This window comes from Ictidomys tridecemlineatus, chromosome 6 (assembly GCF_052094955.1).
Source record: "Ictidomys tridecemlineatus isolate mIctTri1 chromosome 6, mIctTri1.hap1, whole genome shotgun sequence".
NCBI lineage: Eukaryota > Metazoa > Chordata > Mammalia > Rodentia > Sciuridae > Ictidomys > Ictidomys tridecemlineatus.
This window is the reverse complement of record NC_135482.1, coordinates 180,220,760-180,239,162: the sequence shown is the minus strand read 5'-3', so window position 1 is coordinate 180,239,162 and position 18,403 is coordinate 180,220,760. Positions and strand designations below refer to the sequence as shown.

At 33.4% G+C, this 18,403-nt stretch overlaps 1 long non-coding RNA gene across 1 annotated transcript; it reads right to left on the bottom strand.

Annotated features, from left to right (window-relative positions):
• Positions 1-872: 872 nt before the first annotated feature.
• Positions 873-14,974, bottom strand: LOC120888502 (uncharacterized). The gene is made up of 3 exons (XR_005732176.2): positions 14,665-14,974; positions 13,366-13,477; positions 873-4,180 (listed from the first exon to the last, which is right to left on the bottom strand). It is a non-coding gene; the product is annotated as an uncharacterized LOC120888502 (long non-coding RNA).
• Positions 14,975-18,403: the final 3,429 nt, after the last annotated feature.

Genomic DNA, 18,403 nt, shown 5'->3' with positions numbered 1-18,403 from the left:
ATCAATTTTAGGAAAATCATGTGAATGGCAATCAGACACAATAATATTGAAAAATAACCAGAAGAAAGGAATTTGTGGGTCAATTTTAGGTTGCATTTATATGAAGATTGCAAAAAATGAAGGATATAGAAAGTAGAATTGCCATAAAAGTAGTTTTTACCTAAAGTAAAATAAGTTTTAACTTAAAAATAAGAAGAAAAAAGTGGATAAAGAAAAAAAGGTAATTGATATTATAAGATATGTTAGCTTATTTTTACAAAAGCATGTTCTTTGACACAGAAGTCTTATCTTAAAAGTCATCAGAAATACAGACTCTTGGTCCCAGCCTAGATCACTGTACTTAAATTAATTCCCAGTAATTTGTATGCCCATTAAAGCTTCATAAATTGTACTGTAAGTTGTTCTTTAAAACTTGATTTAAGACACCTTTGAATAAGCTTGTCTTAAAAAATAGAAGGTGTATTTTAATTTTTGTAAGAGGAAAGGAGTGCAGGTGTGAGTGCTAGTCAAGTTGTAGGTGTACATCAAGAAATTATAGTTGCCTACTTGATGATTTGAATCATATAGGTCATTTGCTTAGCCAATGTGAATAAAGTTGGCATAGAATTGACATCTCGAGAATAGAGAAACTTTCAAATGACTGATGAAGGAAATCTGATAGAAGAGAGAGAGAGGGAGAGGGAGAGGGCGAGGGCAGGCGAGGGAGAGGGAGAGAGAGAGATTAAGACTCCAACAGAGCACTGAGGCCCCTGTTCATCATACACCACTTGGAGTGGACACTGTGTGCAGAGGTACCAATCTACATGTGCTACATTCTCTAGCAGCATTCAGCAGCTTGGCTGGAAGACAAAGCAGAGAAAAAATTGCAATGATTCAGTTAGGATTGCTTTATTTATATATAGAAGATATAACAGTTGAGTTATATCAGTTGACAAACATTGCGAAAAATCATAGAAATTTCTCTAACCAAGTATAGAAATCAGGACAGATACAGAGATTGAATTGAGATCAATGGCTAAAGTCACAAGTTTAGAGGGTGAAGAACTGTATTAGTTATAAAATTAGACTCCCAGAATATTAAAAATATTATGGTCTAAAGATGAAGAATTTGAATCTACTCTTTCAGAATACAATGTCTCTGAATAATGGCAAGATATCATTTCAGGCTATGGGAGTGAGCACCTGAAGTACATTGGCATTTTATATAACTAGTGTTGATAATTTTTAAAAAAGCAAACCAAGGTACTGTAGAGTTTATCCACTTGACTGTTAAAAGCATTGCAAATGGTAAGTTGTTTCTGAATAGAAAAGAAGACAGAGAATCAAATACAAAGTTCTATATTAAATAATGGAAAAGAGCAAGAGGTTAACATGAGACTGCATTATGGCTTTTACAGGCCCTGGTCACTTTTGTCTTTCTCATTTCCTTTCTCCATTAAAAATACTATACAAAAATCATATTTTACAAACTTAATAATATAAAGACAAGTATATTAACATTACATATTGCGGTATTTAGAAGTTCAATATTTTTCTTAGCTGTCACAGTTTTACTACTCTTTTCTGACATGTGTTTATTAGACTCCTTATTAATCACTTAACAGGAAGATGGGTGTGCCAGCAGCACATGGTAAATACATTCATGCCTTCTATTTCTCTAAACTCTGCGTTCTTCTTTTTGTTATTCTAGGACACCTACAGTATATCAACCTAATTAAATCTAAGCTAACACAATTCAAAATCAAGGTCAGCTTACAAGTATTGTGGATAATAAAAATGCCAATATTTTGAGAGATCCACTAATCTTCTAAATGCTTATAGAAATCAAAACATCAGCCCTGTATTCACAAATTATTTGGATTTTAAAATTTGTAGGAGCTTATTTACCTCCTTTAGGGTATAGGCAAATGTTGACAAAATAGATTAATAATAAGTTTTCAAATATTAGATAGAAGCAATAAGACCAATAATACCTGAGAGGTATATGTTAATGACCTGAGAGTTTCTAGTTTATGGTCCAAGGTGGAAAAATTCATGCAATGCCTCTCAGATTCCAGAAGATGAAGAGAAAAAGCTGAGAGCTTTCAGAGATCAAGGCAGCAAGATGAAGAATCAGGAGAAACACACACACAATTACACACACACACACATACACACACACACACACACACACTTAACTATATCCCAGAAAAAAGCATCTAAGAATATGCATGAGATGCAAAACCACTCAGAACACAGGAAAGTAATAATCAGAAAATTTGACAAACACAAAAAAATAATAAATAGCCGGATAAGCATGGAAAGAAGTAGAAAAATAATATATAATAGGAGAAATGTGAAACAATCAAACTGGAGCCATTTTATATTAGCAGACAAGGATGTCAAAACACTTACTATAACATATCCCATGTGTCAAAACATTTAATCAAAACAGAATATATACAAAGGATCTGAATTAGACTTTGAAGGCTGAAATCTATAGTATATGAGATTAAGCATTCAGAAGATGGGTGGAACTCTCAGAATGGTGGCATATATATTATCCACGATACTTGTAAGCTGACCTTGATTTTAAATTATGTTAGCTTAGATTTAATTAGGTTGATATACTGTAGATTTCCTAGAATAATTAAGAGAAGAAAACCCAGGGTTTAGAGAAATAGAATGCATGAGTGTATTTACCATGTGCTCTGGCACTCCCATCTGCCCGTTAAGTGCTCAAGCATACCAAGAGAAATATATTCACTTAACTAAAGCTTAAGTTGCATTACTGAGTGGACCATCATCCTCAAAAATCTCTGTTGTGGCTCAGGTGAAGACCATAAATAATGTTGGGAAAAGCATCGAAAAGCATCCTTGATATGAGTAACATGATTTTCATAAATATGATTACATCCAGTGCAATAGAAAGCAAATATTAGTGCTTAATCAACAGAGACAAAGTAAGCTTAAATAGAATAATAGACATCAAGAATGAAGTAGTAAGCAAAATACTTTGAGCAACAACATCTTTGCAGTGGCAAAATAATGATGAATAATTAGCAATAAATATGAAGCCAATATGCTAAATTATGACTTGATATATTTTATAAATTACTTTCAGGTTTAACAAAGCCTTATTTGTGAAGAATAGTAATATCTCAAGAAATGAATGGACTATAGTTTATTCAAAATTTCATAACCTCTTGATTCAATGAGGAGCTATATTCCACTCTGGGAATAGCCTACAACATTGACCATATTTGGTGAAACTATGATTGCAGTGCTCTCCTTTGGAGATGAGACTGTAACAAAAGTCAAATAATGATGGAAAATGAGAAATATTCAGAAATTCTGAAGACAAATAGACATTAACTTTGATATCATCTTATTTTCCAAGTACCAAAACCAAAACATTGCCTATAGTAATATGAAAATAAATTGAGTTTTTAATACATGGCAATTTCACAGTGCTATAATGAGTTTGAAGTCCCATGTAATTAGTTTACAAATTATTTAATTCTTAATTTGAGTAGGAGGAATTAATGCTTCCATAATTCTAACATTTGCCCCTGAACTTCTGGAATGAGAAATATTTTTACTTACCCTTCATTTTGGCCAAACCCAGTTTACACCTTAATCCAGATGTAATTATTTTATCTCCATTCACTAAGAAGAGGGTCCAGGTATGCATAATTAGTTAAATGTTCATATATACTATTATAGCCTGAAGAGCACTACTAATTATTCTTATCATGATGACAAACATATAAGAGCACAAATTTTGAGAAAGTAGAAATTGATGCCACAATAAAACATATGGAAAACTCAGAGATAAAGATTCCTATCACATTTCCCCAAAACCTAGCATTTTCCCTGTGAAACGGGCAAATGAATCCCAATAAGTTATAAACAATAATAATTTCAATCTGATGGTAGATCTAATTACAAGTTCTTGTCCAGATACATTTGCTTTCACCTAGAGCAAATTTTACCCATCACTTGGTTTGCAGTTACCCATCTGGCCAATGTCTCTTCTCCTTTATACCAGATTACATGTAACAACATAGTTGTTTTCTATTATCTGGCTGGAACAACATTTCAATTTCATGGTCTTGCCTCAGGGCCATGCCAGCTCCATTATTCTTGTTCATAATCTCTCTGGTGCTATTTGACATCTGGTTTGTGGACATATGTCAGTCTATAATGAGATAAGTGAAAGTTTACATTCAATTTATGTACTTAATGTGAGCAAGTAACTAAACAGTTTTAAAAAGTCAGTACTAGATTATCACCCATAGTTTTAGTATCATGAATCAAGTTCACTAATATATTAATTATATCCCATGAATGATCAGAGTGGTCCATTAAATCCATGGCATCATTCTGATTGCACATGACAATAAAAAAAAGTGACCCATCTATGAGATTCATGGGTCTGACACATACACATCAGACAGCTATTTTTCTGGGTATAATTTCTGTTGAGTGGTCTTGACCTGGGAAGAACAGACCTTCCAAAGTGAAAGATAGATTATTACATTTCACACTATGACTAATAAAGTGGAGCAATTTTTAATGGGACTTTTTGCAATTTTAAAGGCAAAAAAATTATGTTTTTTTCAATAGCTCATTAGTAAGTTGACTATTTCAATTTCAAAATGCTATCAAAACTTTTCTACTATTTTTGCTCACAACCACACACATCCAAATGTATTCTAGATACTTGCATCATAATTTTCAAGTTTACCAAAGAGTATCCATTGTTCAGACAGCCCTGAAAGATTAGGAGGACAAGATAATATGTCCTATGTGTACAGGCTCTTTGTTGACTTCACAACTGTCCATGATCCAAGATGCTATGACATCAAGAATGGAGACTAATCAGAAGTTTAACAACATGAATTGTTGATATTGATCTGAGTATAGCAAATGCTGATGGATAAACCTGCCAAAGCTGACACCATTTCTTGAGCTCCTTACTCAATGGGGGAAAAGCCACTCACTACATAACACAAAATGTCACAGTTCCCCTTCTCTGAAGAAGCAAATTGTATATTCTCACTGTAATTGAACTATATGCTAGATATGAATTTCCCATTCTTACTTCCTTAAAATTATTTTTCTAACATCACCATCTGTAGACATACAGAATGCTTTATTTGGATTCATGGCATCCAATTCCAAAATGTTTTCGAAGGAATACATTTCCTTCAAAAGGAAACAGATGATCATGCCTATGGATTGCACTGGTCTCATCTGGGTCAACTGAGGTCTCACCTCTAGAAACATGTTGTCCAAAATATGATAGAATGGCCTAGAGTAATGCTATGTATTGGATGATTGGTTCTTCACGTTTTATGGCATAACAAGAATGCTCAGAATGAAGAACCGAATGAATCAATAAATTGAATGTTGTTCAATATAGTATAATGACCGTGCAGAATATTTCTATCAGGTGATATCAAAACAATTATCACAGATTAGAAGTTCAAATAGCTACCCAGGCATGTTTTTTCCTTCTCATTTCCCAGAACCAACAGACAAGAAGAAGATAATAATTATGGCTGGGATTATTGATTCCAATTATCAAGTTTTGTTGCTAATATACAATTTAAGAAAAGAGGAGAATGTTTTTTGAACCCAGGTTTTTCTGTGGAATATATAAGAAGGCACAGAGTCACTCATATATAATAATTAAATATTACATGGCACAATAAGTAAGATTCCTGACATCCAGACCCTTCAAGGATAAAGTTTTGGATTATTCATTCATATTATTCGACATTGAAATCTGAGGGAATGGCCAAAGTTAAAAAAATTAAAATTGATAGTGAAAGAAGTTGTATCAACTACTGAATCCAATACAAAATAAGTAATATAATAGCTTTGCACTGCATCTCCCTGGTTTGTTATAGTCCTGTTTCTCAACCTATGGTAATTAATTTCTAGTTTTCCTTCTTTCTTCCTCATTTTTAATGCATTTAGATAATAATTTTTTTGTGGATAGCTATCTGTTAAGCTGCAAAAGTATTTATAGATTTTAGTAACAAAATTAATGAAGGTCAAAAATCAAGTATATATGGTATATATATACACATACATATATAGATTATTTAGAGATTGTTTATATGTGTATATATACACACATATACATATAATATATACATACATACATATAACATATATGTATATACAGACAATATACACATGTATATGCATATATAAGTGTATATGTGTATATATCCAAATAGTCTTTAAAAACTAGTACCTGAGATAAAGACCAAGATACGAGAGACCTTGCACTCCCTCTTTGATGTGGATGGATGAGAGCAACTTTGCTAATGTGAAGGGTAGATGGATTTTGTTTAGGAAATGAGGCTTTTTTATATTGCTGATATGACAAGATATATATAAATGCAGACCATGTCATTTTGTCTTTTCCTTCAGCTTGATGTTTAAAAAAACACACAAATCTGTTCAAACATGATAGTCAGGTCTCTACAAACTATATTCCCCTACTTTATTTGTTACCTGGCTTTTAATTAGATTCCAACTAGGAGGAATGAGAAGAAAATCCAGATGTGAGGTTTGGGAAAAAGGAATCTTGTTTACATCTGTGCTTGCTATTTCTTTTAGCACTGCCCAGAGCCACAGCCGGTGCCAGTTTACAACTGTTATGCCAGCTGGTTTCAGCCTCCAGCTTGTTTTGGCCTCTGGAATCAACATCAATACACTCTTCACAGATCCTGGTCTTTTTGGACGCTGATTTCTAGCACTCCTCTGAGCATCAAGGTTCCTTTTCATTTCCCAACCACACACATGAATGTACAATATCCTGAAAGTTCCGACACAGGGTTCTCTCATTTCTTTGTTCTTTTCTTTCATCTTCTTCGTAGCTTTAAACCAAATTTCCATATGAATTTCTTCCTATTACCTAGTACAAATTTCAATATGCTCAGTTGACCCAGACTGATACAGGTAATGTGTATTTTTTAACCTTCTACAGGAGTACACAAAGTAATATAACCTTAGCTGACTTTTGCAGAACTCAATGACAGAACACTGCAAGTTCCAGCTGAAACTTTGACCCTGTCTTCCAGCTGCTTTCCTCTATCTTTTATCTTCTTCTGTCTCCTTTTTCAGAGAAATGCATTTCCAAAGGTGCTCTGCATTTCTATTTTTTTAAATAGTTTTGTAATCTACAGCTTATAAATATTTATGGTTGTCATCTACTATATCTCCTCTTTCAATTCCCAGTTAGGTATACATACATGTGTACTTGTGGGTATATTCACCACCAAAATAAAATTTCCCAAACTGATCTGTCATAAAATTCTATTGCAATGGCTAAGTTTAGGTGTCAACCTGACTAGATCAAGGGATACCTAGATACCTGGTAAAGGATTACTTGTGAAAGAGTCAGACAGGGTATTTCTGGAATACATTGAATCTGAATTGGCAAACTGAATAAAGCACAACTACCTTTATCCAGTGTGGTTGGGCACCATTAAGTTGGCTGTGCCTGAATAGAAAATACAAAAAATAACAAATACTGACAATGATGTGGAGGAAAAAAAATCCCATACACTGTTGATGGAAAAAGAGATTGGTACAGCTATTATGGATAACTGCATGGAGCTTCCTCAAGTAACTAAAAATGGATCCATCCTATGATCCAGCTATTCCACTTCTGGATATATATCCAAATTAAAAGAAAGCTGCATACCAAAGCGATACCTGCATGTCCACGTTTATTGCAGCTCTGTTCACAATAGCAAAGATATGGTATCAACAGAGGTGCCAGTGGATGAATGGATAAAGATATATATGGTGCATGTGTTCAATGAAATATGATTTAGCCATAAAGAAAAAAAATATTCATTTTATTAGCAGCAAAATGGTAAGAACTGGAGGACTTTATGTTATGTGAAAAGACAAGTACTACATATTCTCTCTCATATGTAGAAGTTAAAAAAAAAAAAAAGGTGTTTGTGGGGTGGGAAGCAACCTGAATTCAGAGGATGGGAATAGGTTTAAGGTAATTGTTAATAAAGACTGGCTAGATTTGATTAGTTTATTCCACACATTGTTTTCTCAGGGGCTTCCCATGGGGATTCTGTCCCTGCTACACTTTTCCTGGCTTCCCAGAGCTTCCTTTGAAGTCCTAGTGAAAGCCTCCATGATGTCCTAATTCTGACACCTGACATTCCTACAGAACCATCATCACGCCGAAGTCCACTCAGCTTGAGCAGTAACTGGGCTGCTTTGGAATAAGGTTACAGCATCCTCTGAAGGCCTAGGCAGCCAGGCGTGGTGAAAGGAATCTTGGTGAAACAACTTCCTGGGCATCACTAGGAAAAATGACTTTTCACTTTCAGACCCTGGAGCATGCCCTGGATGTGGTTTTGTTGATTCCTATGATTGCTTCTGGGAACCATTCTCATTGTTTCTATACGAAGTATTTCACTTCTCCTTAGTGAGGTAATCTCTTCACCAATCATCACTTCCTTGGTAAAAGATTTTACATGTAGTTCTTCTAAAGCCAAACTGCACGTTTTTTTTTTAAATTCTATCCTTTCTGATTTCTGCTCCCCATTTCCATAGTAAACCTGGTCAGAAGCTTCCAGCAACACACCTGCCATCTCAGGCATGCTGTGCTGCCTGTAATTTCTTCTACCACTTTCTTAGTCTATCACTTTAAAATTCAGATTCACAGAAAGTCTCAGGACATGGGCAAAATGTAGATGAATTCTTTCCTGGATGTAATATAAATGGATTATAGTCCATTTCCCAATAAGTTCTCATTCCCCACCTTGCTGTATTGGGGATCATGCTTCCAACAAATGAACTTTAGGAATATTCAAGTGCCAAACCAGACAGGGATTTTGATTCTTTGGCCAGTCCAGAATTTCTCCTTTGCTTTATGGCTCATGATGACTATGGTTTTGCTTTGCTGTGAATTTCTGTCATAATGTGCTACATGTCTTAGGCCCAAAGCAAAGGGCTACTCCATCATTAACTGGAACCTCCAAAACAGTGAATAAAAATGAATGTTTTCTCTTTTCAATTAATTTTCACAAGTGTTTTGTTATAGTATGGGAAGCTAACTGTGCAAACTGATTTGTGAACTCCAAAATCTAAGATCATACATATTTTGTGATAAACTCCCATTACTTATGACTTTTATGACTTTTCTTTTATGCTATTAAAAGACAACATCTCTCAAATTAATAAGCATATATACTTTTGTCTCCTTTTAATTTTACTCTTGTTACACATGATTAGTTAATACTTATTGAGGTACCACAGTACTCCTAACTATATAAAAAGAAATTCTTAAGTTTTACTACTCCTACGACATAGTCATGTTATTCTCTTCTAAAAACTCAATTTTAGGATTAATTTACATTCACTTCCTATGATTCTATATGAATTGACAGCCATAATAACCTCAAAATAAAAAATATATCATTGCTGCCAAAAACCAGTCCATGGCCTCACATGAACCTGTCAGCTGCTGCAGGATGGCAGAGCTACTTGTCAGAGTCCTTGGCTAAACCATGCAGAAGTCTGCATGCTACCCTAAAAAAAGGAATTCCTTTCACATGGCCAGCCCTTTCTCAGTATTCTACACTCTCTACTTACCAGTCCATTGACCCAGGGCCTTTGGAGAGAAGACCCTTCCTGTCTTTCTATTGGATGTCAGGGGAAATACTGCTCAGGGGGCATCTTCATCTTAGCCTGTCGGGCTCTGATCAGATGTCTCAGTTATATTGACTTAGTACAATATAATCTAGGTGGGATGGCAAAATAAAATAAAGCAGACATCTGTTGAAGCTGAAATCTGGAAGATGGAAGTCATTTTAATTTTTCTTCTACTTTTGAATATCTGAAATTTTTCATAGTAAAAATTTTGAAAACAATAAAAATCAAATTCTTTTGTTGTCTGGTCCTATTACACAAGAAATTTACAATTCTGAGTGTCAGTGGATTCTTAAAAAAATTCTAAGATTCTTGTAAAACAAGTTAGCAGTTGTATTAGTTTCAGAATTAAGAGGGAATCATTTTATTTTCAGGTGAGTTTTCACTACTTAAGTTCAAACATGTTTTAAACCAACTTTAATAACATAGGACAGAGAAAGAAAGTATTAAAAGTGCTAAAATAATTCTGCCTGTAGAGCAAGAGAAAGAAACCCAGAACACTTCCTGCCAACCCCTGAGGGCTCTGCTATCAGATACTCTAAGTAATAGTCATTCCATGGAAGAGACCCACTCCTTTATTGTTTAAGCAAATTATATTACATTGTTTATAGATTGTATCAGAATTACTGTAAAGGGTTATGAGTGGATTTTCCAGAATGGCACTTTAAATACAGCATGATTGATTCTTTGGTTCATTCTCCCCAACATTTTTATCGTTGACAAAGCTTCTCGGAATATACTAGATATTTTGGTTAGATCATGACAACAAACCCATGTAAGTGTGCTTCTACAGTTTTCTTCTTGTATGGCACACAAATTTGTGAACCTGAGTGGTCTTACTGAAATCTTTGTTTTTGAATTAAAAATGTATCCCATCTTTGAGGAAGATGTGGGACATTTTATTACATTATAAATCTTCTTTATAACTACTTCCTTTATATTATTTTTAAATAGCTTTCTTAGTTGACTTAATGCATAAAAGAAGTTTGAAATTGTTTTCCTATATCTTTACTTAAAAAAATAGATTTTCCTGTGTTTTCTTTTTAATTAAACTATTTCTCATTCTGGAAAAGACACATGCAACTTCTCTTTGTTTAAACAGATTCTAAAATTCAGGCTGCATTTGAAGTTGAAAATGGTATACTTGAAAAAGCAGTTGCTTACATAAGCTGTGCCTCTCCTTCTTTAATTTATATTGATCTCTTGTTTCTGCCCTCGCTCTAATAATAATAAGCAAGATTCTTTGAACTACAGAGTTTATTGGCTTAAACACACTCAGGAGGCCAAAAACTGTAGTACATGCCTGTAATATTAGTAACTTGGAAGGCTAAGGCAGGAGGATCACAGGTTCTAGGAAAGTCTCAGCAACTCAGTCACAAAATTAAAATAAATAAATAAATAAATAAAAAGGGCTGGGGCACAGTGGCAAAGCACCCCTGGTCATATAAATAAATAAATAAATAAATAAATAAATAAATAAATAAATAAACCTAGGATATCCACATTTGAAGTTTGACTCAATCATCAGATTACAAGTATACTAATGCCTTGATAATTGTTTTTGTAATTTTTTTTCTGAATTGTAAAAATAAATAAGTAAAATATCATTTTTGTCTTGGACCTTCAAATATGACATTTCTTTACTAGTTCTCCTTTGAATTCAGTTATACCTTTGATAATTCAAGAGGAAGTCTAAGGAAATTTTACAGTGATAGAAAAACAAAGAAAACTAGTGAGCTTAAACCATTAGTATATAAAAATCATGATTTTTAAAATTCAAGGCATGTGATCAAAATAATTGTTCTGGCATTTGATTGGTCTTGTTTTCATTAGTATAACATAGGTTCTGTGACAGACGAACTTACAAAGACAAGAAATCTATTTAGCTAGCAGCTTTGGAGGTTGAAAATCTCAAAGGCCCATTGTTTTGTCTTCTGGGGAAGGCCTAAGGATGGTATCAGGTAAGAAATACATGAAGAAGCAAGAGATCATACTACAGAACAGGATGGCACAGACTGATGCAGGTACTGGGTCCACACTTAGAACCATCTCCTCTCATGAGCGTTTATAGCTTCTACAACTACTTTAATCCCTTTTGAGACACCTCCCTCAGGGCCTTTCATATGGCCCCAACTCTGAAAAGTCCCACCATGTCTGAGTATTCCCACACTAGAGACAAAGGTCCCACCACAGAAACCCATATGGGACATATTCTAACCATATTCCAACCAAAGCAGGTAGCTCTTGTCCATGTAATTTATATAAGACACCTGTTTTGTATCCCATACAGTGATGTTTTTTCCTTGCAAATGTTGTCTCATCTGGGTGAAATCTCAAGTTTAATCAAATTCTTTTGTAGTTTTGATTCAACATTGCCTTTTACATTGAGATGAACTGAAGTGCTAAGAATTATTGAAAGTCAAAAACACTTTTAACACATCACAGAGAGTTGATTTCTGAGTATTTTATTTAATATTGAGTCCTCCAGCATCTGTTCAAACCTTGATATTTCTGACTGAGTTAAAGCAAATAGATAAAGAGTGCATGGTCTGTGTGAAAAATGTCCCCAGTGGTCTCTTCTGAGAATTTTTGAATTTGTGTTCGTTTTTATTTTCCCATAGATTTATATTATGCTTAAATGTGTTTATACAAAAAGCAAGATATTAAATTAAATAAAGATATCATACTCAATAAAACAAAATTAAGTTAACTCTAAGATCTTATAAAAAATAAGTTTCATTCTTTAGAATATAAAGTCAAAGGAGCAATTTCACTCTGTGAAGCTCAAATATTATTTGAATCCTTTGACTTCTAACCAGAATAACAAATATGTATTTGAAGAGTTCCCTATGATTAAAAAAAATTGTTTTCAGTACTATTGTGTATTATGTTTCAGCAAAACACTGAGACAACATCAATTTTTAAAGTATAATCTCCTTATGGAACTTTTAAAAATATCATAACTTTTTGTAGTATGACTTAAATACCTATCAACAAATGAAATGCATTAGACCAAAAATCACAATAAACTCAAAAAATGAACAAAAATCTCCAATGTGAAATGTAGTTGAGTTTCTTAAAAAAAATAAAGGAAAGAAAATGAGTTCTTTATGGACATAATGTTTCCATAAAATACCTCTGGGGATAATTTACTAGTCAGAAAAATATTTTTCTATACATGAAATATTTTAAAAATAATATTATAAACTTTTTTATTTTCTGAGTCATAATTTGGAAGAAAAATAACTTATTTTCTGCTAATGGAAAGGGGAGGTAAGATTCTGGTTAGACAGGTAGGCTATGTAATCAGCTAAGTGACCTGCTTGAATTTATTTACTGTCATGGCACATGGTGAATGTTAACAAGTTATTTTGTACCATGGAGTTTGAATTTTATGCAAAACTTTCAAACTAAGAAGAATGAACTGAATCCCCAAACATTTATTTACACTTTTTGACTTCAGATTGTTTGATAAATGGATTACTACAATAGAGATAAATAGTTAAATAAATAGAGTTAAAACTCTTAATGGATTGGCCTAGTAGAACATCTTTTTCATTCATTAAATCTTATTTCAGAGATGATGATTCAAGGGTGCAAAATATAAAGAGAACTGGACCAGGACTAGAAGGTATGCAGATCACTTCTATTCTCATTACCTAAGTGCATGGTAACACTTACCTGTAAAGTGAGATTGGGGATGTAACTCCACACTGTCTAGAAAGAAGAAAACACAGACCTAAATATTATCCAGGATTCTTTTTACGCTTCATTCGTACAGAACTCACTATTTCTGTGAAAAAAAAAAAAATTAGTTGGCATGTTCAGATTTGAAGGAAAAACATACATTAAACAATAATCTAACTTCAAATATATTTTGTCCATATGTAAAAATGAAATCCAAAGGACACATGAATTTTGCCTTGACCTGGTTTTTATGCCTATGAAATCAAATGAAAATAAAATTTAATTAAATCTTGACATTTTAATGTTTTCAAATGAATGATTCTAAATCAATAACATCTGCTCTTCAGGAATTTATTTCCATCTCGTTTTCCTGTTACATGTTGGAATCTCAAAGACGGGAACAAATAATAAAATTAGTTAAGTGAAAAGAGCACATATAATACACAAACTAGGAAGAATAACTGATCATTCACCCTTTGGTCTTTTTGGAATAAATTAAAGATTATAGTGGTGCTTAGGGCAAGCACTCCTAGTCTCTTTTTATAAAGGGATATAGCTTTGCTTAAATAGAAGAGAACTTTATGTTTGGTTTATTGCTTAGTATAATTCCACTTCAATGCTGCTGAAGTTTTATTTTAAATAACTATTTTGCCCTGTTTAGTCTTAAATGATAAAATTACAGTCATTTAAAGAAAATAAAATTGGAACAGATGACTATTTCTGAATCATTATTAAATTGGGCTCTAAATCTTACCATAACTCACAGTTTCAAACATTATCTGTGAAGCAAAGAAACTAACAGCACCACAGAGCTAATATTTCAGATCCAAAGAACCTTTTACAGCTAAGTTATTTTTTCCTTTGAGAAATACTAATTTCCCATCTGATTTGGCATATTTACATTTCCAACTAAGTTCCAGGGTTTTTTTATATTGTTACTAGAACAAATCATAAGAATTCACACAGAGACATGGATATCCCATGGAGCCAGGCAGAAGCACTGAAGAGGATTTTAAATTACTGCTGTTTGTCAAGCCATGTTGATTATTTGCCAAGTAGTAGAACAACAAGAAGGTGTGGTCAGTAGTTAATAAAATACCCATAAAACTACCATATCATTTGTAACTCAGTAATTTAATTATCATTGTTTCAATGAGGTTTCAGGTAGAAAAGAAAGCAATCTAGTTATTTCAACCAAGGGACAGAAACTAATAATCTATTGCAAAATTATTAGAAAAATCATTATGCAGCAGGAGGCATTGTTGCTAGAGAAACAGAAAGAAGATATCACACCTGGAACCTAGGAGTCAACATCTCTTCTGTGACTGAAGACTATGCTGCTTTTATTCCATAACCTTCTTCAAAGATGTCCACAAATAAGCCTGAATCACGAAATTGTGCTTTCTCCAAAGATGGGAAGAAACCACCCATATTGCCATATCAGAACATAAAAACTAAAGAAGCCAGACCAGAAACAATTACCCCCTCTTTGCTTTTCACTACCCTAGTTCCCCTCTTATTCTTGTTGACCTAGCACTTCAGCACTTGCATAACCAATTCCTGTGCTGGCTTCTCTTTGAAAGAGAGGAATCACTATTTCACAAATTTCCCCTGCCTGAGGCTTACAAAGGAATCTAGGACGCTTGCTACATCCAGCTCACCAGTTTTAATCAGCTCCCAGCAACATAGTAGACAGCATGACACTTTTTAGAATATTAAAAAAAAATAAGATCCATAGCAATAAGAGTCAGAATATTGACCAAAATTTGTTTTATTATGCTGAAGATTCACCACTGATAGGGTGGATTTGACCCTACTTCTGGTAGTCATTGTTAATTGATATACGGGGAAGAGAAAGAGCCTTTTGTATCTCTCCACATAAATAACCAAATATTCAATGTCTTGCTCTAATTTGTTCCATTAAAGAGATCACAGCTTGAATAAAGCTACAGTGGAAGTCAGTAGCAAATTGTCTAGATCATTCCCTGTAATTGATACCTGTGGTGAGCACGCATATTAGAAACTAATATGCTTACACCCCATGCCTTTACTTAAGGTTCATCCGTATTTCTCTTTCTCAACTTGCTTTTGAACAATCTTTCAATCTTTTCCTTCCTCATTATACTATCAAACTGTTTCTTTCAATCCTATTAAATTGCTCATGAATGTGCTTCAAGCTATTCCTTTGGTTGTGTCTCCTTTGAGACGCAGCTGAGAGGCATATATGTTGTTTCTCAGAGAATTTTCCCTTTCCACTGTCTTAGGTTGGAGCTCCTGGGGGTCTTTGGTGGTTTGGCCATGAAATCATGGTTGAAAACCCAGTCAATATTATTTGACGTAGTGGTTCTAGGTAACAATAAATGAAGTAATAGATATGGAAGGTGACAGAGAGGTTAAAATATTGAGCCATATTTACATTTAACTTACTTGAGAATTTGTGGTTTTGCATACAGGACTTCCAGTGGAGATAAAACACTGATGCACAAGCTCAGCTTTATGACTTTTGAATCCCTGCTTTATGACTGGCAGCTGAGGTTGCATATAGACTTAGATTCAGTTAGGGTCATGTGGCAAACCACAGGATTTGTTTTCAAAAGGAGAATAATATTCTATGGAATATGACTGAATTTGCTCCAGAATCCTAGGATCTAACCTATACTTCTCCAACAAGAAGAATCTAATAGAAAACCAATTATTAATAGTGCCTGAAAGTATAGGTTTTAGAACCCTAAAGCCAGTATTGGATTTTAAAACACTAAAGTGCTGATACTGAGGGATACCAGTTAAATTACTAGTACAATAAGTAGTATTAAGACTTTTTGTGTATTTGTAAAAGGTGGTTATTTCATTATCGTGATAAAAACATAATAAAGTATTTTTGAAAACTCATGAAAGTGAGATTTATAATTTGTGTTTCAATAAGATTGCCTCCTATAAATTAAAATTATGCAAATACAATACAATGAAAGAAATTATTAATTTGACTATGTCAATTGAGTTAAGTTAAATGCATTAAGTTTAATTATATATTGTACATTACTTAAGTATGAAGGGTCTATATACATATAGATTCTCAGTTAATGGTCTTTGATCCTAATTTTTAACAATAAATGTTTGTAGTTTTGAAATATTTTTCTTCAGTGAACGATAACCAATCACTAAAGTAAGTATAAACATGCAGATTTACAAAGATGATAGCCACTGGTAGAATATATCAACATACAAGTAGGTATAAAAGTTGATTTTATTTTCCTTCAATCCCTAATGCTTTTGTTTGTAAAGCATTACTGAGGAATATTTTCTGCCTTTGAAACCGGCATGGAATTTTTCTGAATATTGATTATTCAAAAATAAATGATATGAATGTAGTTTAATCATATGTTGTGCTTATAATTCATACATTCATTTTTGGTCATTTATGACATTACTTGATTAAACATGATTCCTAAACTGAGATCACTGATTGTGGTCAAATAAAAATGGATGTTTCAGGTGTAAATATAGCCAATTATTAATCATAATTGTACTGAATATTGACTACATGACTTGAGCTAAGACTAGGTACTATGAAAACAATTATGCTTCAACTAGATACATTTTATTGGTCTGATGTGAGACTAAGTAAGATATTTTCAAGTAAAATAAATTTCACATTCTAAATGTTGTATTAGAATTGGAAAGAAATATTGGAAGGGAAAGAAGGAGGAAAAGTACTATGAAAAATTCTGGGTGTAATTTTCCTGTGTTCATACATGAATACACAACCAGTGTAACTCCACATAATGTACAACTACAAGAATGGGAAATTATACTCCATGTATGTATGGTATGTCAAAATACATTCTAGTATCATGTATAACTAAAAAAAAAAATGGATAAATAAAATATTCTATTTTATTTCATTTTGGAGGATACCAGGAATTTAACTCAGGGGCATTCAACCACTGAGGAACATCCCCATCTTATTTTGTATTTTGTTTAGAGACTCGGTCTCACTGAGTTGCTTAGCACCTTGCCAAGTTGCTGATGCTGGCTTCAAACTCCTTATCCTCCTTCCTCATCATCCTGAGCTACTGAGAGAGAATACAGTATAATTTTTTTTTTTTAATTCAGAGTGTAACAAGTTCTGTGATGAGGAAAAATATACCAAAAATGTAGCAAAAAAATATTTTGCCTTCATGGACCTTAGACAAATATGGTTGGATATGGAATAAATACATAGAAGACCTGCAGCTTCTGATGTAACCACTGGATCCACAGAAAACCCTTTAGATAATCTCATTGACTATGCTAAGGATGTCATATATTATTCATGTTTAAATTATTATTTAACATTGGAAGTGTCAATTACCTAACACTCATCTGTTTGGAATCCCTAGTTACATTTTTTAATATTATTTTACTGAACTATAAGTAGAACCACTAATATATAAATACATAGTACTTCTACTTAAAAATTCAGAATTGCATCATTTATAATATGATTTCTATATGACAAATACTGTGCTAAGTATTAGAAAAATCCAAATAGGATGAAATAGCCAGTGTTCTTAAATTGTTCAACTACAAATTTATATGAAGTAGAAAATACTGTAGAAGGGGATCCCCCGGAGCCAGTGTGACCACAGGGGTCCCCAACAATGGGTTGCTCTAACCAGAAGAATTTTAAGCAGCATACACAGAATAGCAAGCAAGAGTTTATTAAAGAAATCAAAGTGCACTCAGTGTAAGCACTGAGTGGGCTGTCTGAAGAGAAAGGAAGGTTTTTATGGCATCTGGGCTTCTTTACTCTTGTCTTGTTTCCTCCAACCCTTTTGATTGACAAGTGACTTATTGCCCATTGTTTGTCATTTTGTATGGCCCTCAGCAAATTTTCTTTGTGAGGGTCATAATGATCGGGTCACAGAAAATGGTTTTGACATGGTTTGAAATAATAGATCCTTTAAGGGGTTGTGATTAACTATGATCAAGTTTGGTCTGACATAGTGACTCGTGTGTATGTGTGTGTGTGTTTATGTGTGTGTGTGTGTGT